Below are 7,577 nucleotides of genomic sequence, written 5' to 3'. Positions count from 1 at the left end.
AGTGGTCTAGCCTCGAGGTGACTGTCGCGTGGATCACTGTGGCCAGATCATCTCGGTCCAGGTAGGGGGCCAACTGCCGAGCCCGTCGAAGATGGGAAAAGGCGACTTGATAGTTAACTATTGTTTTGTTGCTTGGTGAGTTTTTAAATTGTAATTATGGTCTTAATGATTTATTTCTGTTACCTGTTTTAGGAATCAGAAAGGTTTTTAATCAATAAACTTACCCTATTGTTCTACAAGTTGGCCTCAAACATTGTGTTAGAACCAGTTCCCCCCGCAACCCACTTTCAGAACCTCTTTCCTAGTCGCCTTCATAGGAGAAGATTTTTTTTAAAAAAAAATTACAAACCATCCAAAGATCTCCATATATTTGAGCAACAGAACCTTGTATTGCAAAATTGCTATGTTTTAGATATTTTCATGTTGCAACTTTAATTTTCTGTAAAACAATGTTTATCACAGTAACTCTGCAAGCCATACAGTGAAACACAAAATTCAATACCTCAGCTTAACCATTACGATCTCTCTCAAGCCAAAGCAGAACAAAATAACAAGCACTCTCAAGTTCTTGAAAATGGATTCTAAATATGTTTACTCATAAGTATGTCTCATTGACTTTGATGAACTTAAGATGGCAGCCCTAATTTTCATTTATACAGGTGTACAATTCCTAAAGCACCACTTGAGAGAGAAACTGGAGAGGAATGCCTCTCGACAACACTGCACCATAGACTTGTCAGACCTACAAGACTCAGACGCTGACAGTAATCACTGATGCAGAGACATCTATTGTGTGCAAAACTAGCTAAGCTTGACCTGTCTCTGTCAAGCTGACACCTGAGAAGTCGATGTGACCATGGAGCAGCGGCATTCAAACACATCAGAACAGTGAAGCACTAAAAAGAAAAAAAAAGGAATCTGCACCTATATGGATTTGCGGGTATAATGGTGGGTGCCAGTAGGCATAATACTGTTTCTTACAGGCTATGACAAGTGCCATGATAGGCAACATAAGTTATAGTGAGAGCAATTCGGTACATATTACACCTGTGGAAACTCTAATGCACAGCAGCAGCAATGCTTGATATGTTGTGATCACACAGGCCACAACAGCAGCACCTACAGGGCTCAGAGACCAAATGCCAGTTCATATGATATGAAGTTCATGGGGATCTGTATGTGGGGCTCCCCGACCTGTTTTTTTGTCACATGTCACTTGCAGGCTCACTTTAATTCCCGCACATATGGTACCCTATTCAAGCTGGAAATACAGGGAGAAGGGGTTCAAGCCTTCTCCCACCACACCATTTTCCCTTCCGGAAACAGTCCCAGGAGGCACTATTTGCCCCACTGAAGAAACCCATGTGTACTCCTGGGGTACATGTGGGTTTTCCCATAAGTCAAACACTCCCCCCCCCAGTTATAGGGAAGCGAGGTGAAGCACTTCTCCCTACACACAAAAGGCTAAACCAAAATCAGGCACGGTGAGCATGGGAACTGAGGTGAACAAGCAAGTCATGTGTGACACAAAGATGGGTGGGAACCCAGGCAAAACCTTTGAATTCTGTGATGTGTGAATAGACCATAAAAGAGCTTGTCTCCCTGCCCTAGAGTTTTAGTTACCTATTATCGACAAGAGCCATTGATTTTGACCTGTCAGGTTCTAATCTTTATTAGAGAGCCAGTGTGGTTAGAGTGTCAGACTAGGATCTGGGAGACCCAGGGTTGAACCCCCACTCTACCAGAGAAGCTTGCTGGGGGGGCGGAGTGTCAGCTGCAAATGGAGGACGCATTCTAGCTTCTCTCCAGAACGATCCCCTGACCTCCTCAAAAAACAAAGCCTCCACTTAACGTAATCGCGAATAAAAAAATGGGAAAGAGCGACGAGAAAAGGCTGAAATCAGAAGAGCAACAAATAAATAAACTAAAGAGCCTCTTTAACGCTCCAAACGCGAACGAAAAAATCGGACAAGCGAAAATAAACGGAGACAAAATGGCGACCGGAGATGCAAAAAAACCCAGAGAAGCTTGCTGGGTGTCACAAACTCTCAGCCTAACCTACCTCATAGGATTGTTGTGAGGATAAAATGAAGAAAAGGAGAATGATGTAAGCAACTGATGTCCCCACAGGAGACAAAGGAGTGGTTAAGTAAATAAATAAATACTCATATTTTTGCAGTTTCCAGCAGGCAGCAGGAACCCAAGCCTCTCAAAACCTGATACACCACCATGTGTAGTTGATAGCCTATGTTCAGTCACAAATTGTACAGATTTACCTTCCATTGCCCACTGAAGTTTTGCAAAAATGAAATCCCTGCCAATATATAATTCTGGATCATAATCACATTATGCAGTAATAACATCGCTTCATGGGAAGCAGTTTTAAAATATTTTCCCCATTGCATTCAAATTGATATTTTTTTTAAACTTTATTTCTGTGTTTTTGGAATATACTTTGAGGGGCATTTGCATGAAAAAAGTTGTTGAGGGTTTTTTGGCTTCAGGATTCATTTGTCTCCAGCACTGTGATTCACTGCTGCAGAAACAATTATGTAGTCAGAAACCAGCAGATAATGACTCCAGGTGAGAAAATATCACACCCACAATGAGCTTTCGTGTTGCAAAACAAAAGTGTTTTTCAAACTTTCCCAGGAAATGACAGTCTAACATTTAATCCATCTTTCTCAAGCAATATATTACTCATAGAAGAGTACCTGGTATGACTTAAGCAGAAGCATATAATTTTTTAGAAAAGTTTTCATTTCTCTGGGATCCTAAAAGAATCCTGTTAAAACAGAAAACAATAAGATATGCATTGTTTACATGCAGGTGCCACGATGGCTCCGAGGTTAAGACGCTGAAGGTCTGTAGCTTGGCAGTTCGAGACCCTAGTGCCGCATGACGGAGTGAGCTCCCGTCTCTGGCCCCAACTCCTGCCAACCTAGCAGTTCGAAAGCAAGAAATTGCAAGTAGATAAATAGGTACCCCTTCGGTGAGAAGGTTCCGTGTGCCGTGTGCCTCAGTGTTTAGTCATGTCAGCCACATGACCACAGAAACGTCTTCGGACAGCGCTGGCTCTTCACACTGGAAACAGAGATGAGCAATGCCCCCTAGAGTCAGATGCGACTAGCTTTCGAGCAAGGGAAACCTTTATCTTTTACATGCACCATACATAAGGACTTGTATATCCACAAACATGCATATGTGCAGAAGCATGATGGAAAATCTGTCTTACAGACATATTTTAATTATCATTCACAGCACATGCATTTCTCATTGTTTTCTGTTTTAAAATAGTTTTTTTTCAGCAGCCTGATCACCTAGCTTAGCCTGATCTTGTCAGAGCTTGGGCACTAAGCAGGGTTAGCTATGGTTAATACTTGGAGGATGGGGTTGCTATAAGGAAGACGGGGTTGCTACGCAGAGGAAGGCAATGTCAAGGCACTTCTGTTCATCTCTTGTCTTGAAAACGGCATGGTCCTGGGGTCGCCATGAGTATGCTGAGACTTGAAATCACATAATTGAGACTCAAAAGCACACAATTATTATTAGTAGTATCATATTAGTAGTATGCTGAGACTTGAAAGCACACATTATTAGTAGTAGCTGCCCTGAGTCTGCCTCAGTGGAGAAGGCAGGGTATAAATCCAATAAAATTAATAATTGCGATTTTTCAAAATATGCAGATCACAATGGAAAACATGGGTTAGATCCAGTCTACTTTTCCACTCAGTCTCACCCAATTCCCCTCCCACATAGGTTTTGTGCATGCAAGTCCTATGGGCAAAAGGGACCCGCTCATTTTTTTTAACAAAGGAAAATTTGATTGGTTCCAACCCCATATCTCTATGTATTGTGTTTAGCTGTTTTCTATTCAATACTCCAGAATGATCAATTTCCAAGGGAAATTCCTTTGCCAAATATCTTTTATAATAAATTAGACAGATGTTTGACCCATGTAAATCACTACGTTGTTTTAAAAAATAAAGAGGATGACATATATAATATGCAACCAAAGCTTAGAAATAAAGTCAGGTAACCAATCACCCCATTATTTATTTATTCAATTTATAAACCACCCTCCCCTAACATAGAGCTTAGGGCAGTGGACAGCATTTCAATAAAGTTACAGTCAAAATCAATAAACAGTTAAAGTTATAAAATTCCAGTAGCTATTACAAGATGGTGCTTACAGACCAATTCCTATCCTTACCCCATAAGGGAGGGCAAAGGAGGAGAGGCCAGGAATGATGGAAACCATTGCTGTCCTCAACTATAGGCCTTGCAGAACATCTCTGTCTTACAGGCCCTGTGGAACTGTACGAAGACCCACAGGGAATGGATGTAGGGTTGCCAGATCCCTGCTGGGGGCGGGGGAACACTTGCTTTTGGGGGTGCTTCCCCGCTGCCTGCCAGTTCCCACCCCAAATGATGTTTTTGGGGCCACTTCTGGTAAAATCGGCTGAATTTACCATAGAGTTTGTCCAAATACCAGAGCATGAGCCCCAGACATCCCTGGCCTGCTTATGTCACTTCTGGGTGATGTCGGCACATTGGACAAAACCACTTCTGGTCTCCTGGAAGTGGGCCAGGAGCCCACCACCAGACAGGTAAGTCCATCTGGCAACCCTAAATGGATGTCATTTGGCAAAGAGTTCCACCAGGCTGGCTTCAGGACAGCTGGATATCTTTTGGGTCAAGGATCATCTGAAGATTCTTCTCTCCAGAGTGTAATGCTCTTCTGGGGGCATACCAGGAGAGCCAGTCCCATAGATATGCTCGTCCCAGACCATTTAGGGCCTTGAAGGTTAGTACCAGAACCTCAAACCTGATCCAATATTCAACCTGGAGCCAGTGCAGCTGGCGAAGCACCAATTGAATATGTGCTGTTAGTGGGGCTCCCATGAGAACCCGTGCCATTGCATTTTGGATCCATTAAAATTCCTGGGTCAGTCTCAAGGGTAGCTCTGCACAGAGAAAATTACAGTAGTCTAGCCTGGAGGTGACTGTTGCATGGATTGCTGTGGCAAGAGCAGAGTGAGACAGGAAGGGGGCCAGTTGCCTGACCTGGCGGAGTTGGAGAAACACCAGTCTGGCAATGTTTGTGATCTGGGCCTCCATTGTTAAGGAGGCATCCAGAAGTACACCCAGGTCCCTGGCAGTTGGTACCAGTGTTAGAGGTACATGATTCAGAGCCAGGAGTTGGCACCCCAACCCTGCCTCCCCCCTGCCCAGCCATGGAACCTCTATCTTTGATAAATTCACTCTCAGCCAGTTCTGTTTCGACCATCCAACCACAGCCTTCAGCCCTTCAGCCAAAACATCTGGGGCAGTGCCCAGCCAGCCAGCCATCAACAGATACAGCTGGGTGTCATCCGCATATTGGTAGCAACCCAGCCTGAAATGCCGCACAGATTACTTAACATTGGACAAGGCGTGCCAAATGGTTGAAGTTCATACATTTTCTTGGGGAGGGGGGGAATCTCACTGTTTGGCATAGTCCATGCATAGTAAGAGGTACAGTGAGGTATTTTCTTTAATGACAAATAATTCAGCTGGGTTTGTTTGTTTGTTTTTGTCAGTGCTGTTGCTTCTGCTGAGATATCTGCTCACAGCAACATATTTCTCTTGCTTTTGTTTACTTTAGAATGATCTTCTGGAGAAAATTCCTCAGGGGGATATTTGTGTTATCAGTTAAATCCATAGTTTACTTTCAAACAGCAGGCCAGTGAAAATGGTCCTGTTTACTAGGCTTGAGGAAGGCAGGTATTATTTGTTGAACTGAATAGGTGGTAAAAATGCCACAGTTTCGGCAACTTAACCATTCTGCATTAAGCATAGGTTTTTCAGAGAAAATAGAATATGGACTCCATTTTGTTATTATTCTGCCCTTCTCCCCAGAAGCGAGGAGTGATATTCATGGTTCTTTCCATTGTATTCTCACAAAATTCTATGAGGTAGGTTTGTCTGAAAGAGAGTGGCCCAGAGTATGGCTGGCATCAGAAGTCAATGAGGTGGGGAATTTGCCAGGGCCTGAAGGCTTCCTGAAGGTTTCATATTCAGGTTGTGATTTTCTCACTTCTTCCTGTTGAAGGCTGTGGCTCCGGAAAAAAAGAGAAGAATACTGTAAATAAATGACTGGCTATGCAGATGATGTCGTTCAGGAAAGGTTTTGCTTATTTTACCATGGCCTACAATTTCGAGTTGAAGCACTTCTGTCTTGAAAAAATGTGTTTGGCAAGAGCCTCACAAACCTGATAAGGATGGCTTTAAAACAATCCTGTGGGAGAGGGAGACTAAAATCCAAAAGCTACTATGATCCCAATTACTGGAGATAAGAACACTAAAGACATGCGGGAAGGGGCACATATGCAAGGACCCGTTATTTTGCAGGTAAGAACATAAATGAAGCACTCAGAGGACATAAATCATGGATTTTGATGTCTCTACACTACTGCACATTGCATGAGAAACAAACAAGAAAAATGAAGTCTTTATACAGGAAGAGGACTATGACCTAATAGGCATTAGTGAAATTTGGTGGGATGAGACTGACAATTGGAATATTAGGATTGAGGGATACAACTTGTTTAAAAGGAATAGACCAATAAGGAAAGGGGAAGAAGTAGCATTATATGTCAAGGATGAATATACTTGTGAGGAAATACATGAATCTGAGCACAGAAACATTCATTGAGAGTCTCTATGTAAAAATAAAAGGAGTAAGAAATAATAGGGATATTATGGTAGGGATCTTTTTTAAACCACCAAGCCAGGCAGAGAACTTGGATGATACACTCCTAGACCAGATTACAAAATTTTCAAAGAGACAGAACATAACAGTCATGGGATATTTCAATTACCCTGATATCTGTTGGAAGTCAGACTCCTCTAAAAAATGAAAGGTCTAATAAATTCCTGACTTGTCTTGCTGACTTCATTTTCCACAAGGTGAAGAAGGAAACAAGGAGGTCTGCTGTCCTGGATTTGATTCTCACCAACAGGGAAGAACAGGTTGATGAGGTGAAAGTAGTGGGCACCCGGGGAAGTAGTGACTATGTAATTTTAGAATTTAAGCCCTTGGGGAAGGGGAAGGCTGTATGTAATCAGACATATAGGTTGGACTTTAGAAAAGTCATTTTAAGAAACTCAAAGTTATGCTGGGTAGAATCCTGACAGAAATGCAATTTGTTCTTACCAATAAAGAACTTCTGGAGACAGACCTGTTCAATGAAGCAGAATAATCTTTTATTGAATACACTTCTTGCAAGAGTGGGTGCACAGCTCAAAAGAACTGAACACACCTAATTCAGTCACAAACAGCCTAGATATACTACCACCGACGGGATATGAAAAATAAGAAACACCCTATTTTGGCCATCATTGGCTGATAACCAAAATGTACATGCTCCAATCACGATGGCTTAACTATATCCCGTGACGACACGCCTATGTTTGTTGTTCTGCTTTTTCATAATGACTGCCTCCCCCAAACGACCCTCAACGCCCACTACTCTTATTTATTCTTCCTGCCCATACTCCAAATAAGGTAATCTCCTTCACTGTTTCTCCTGACA

This window comes from Gekko japonicus, unplaced genomic scaffold (assembly GCF_001447785.1).
Source record: "Gekko japonicus isolate JY-2015 unplaced genomic scaffold, Gekko_japonicus_V1.1 scaffold766, whole genome shotgun sequence".
NCBI classification, from domain to species: domain Eukaryota; kingdom Metazoa; phylum Chordata; class Lepidosauria; order Squamata; family Gekkonidae; genus Gekko; species Gekko japonicus.
The sequence above is the reverse complement of the archived record's forward strand: the minus strand, read 5'-3'. Positions refer to the sequence as shown.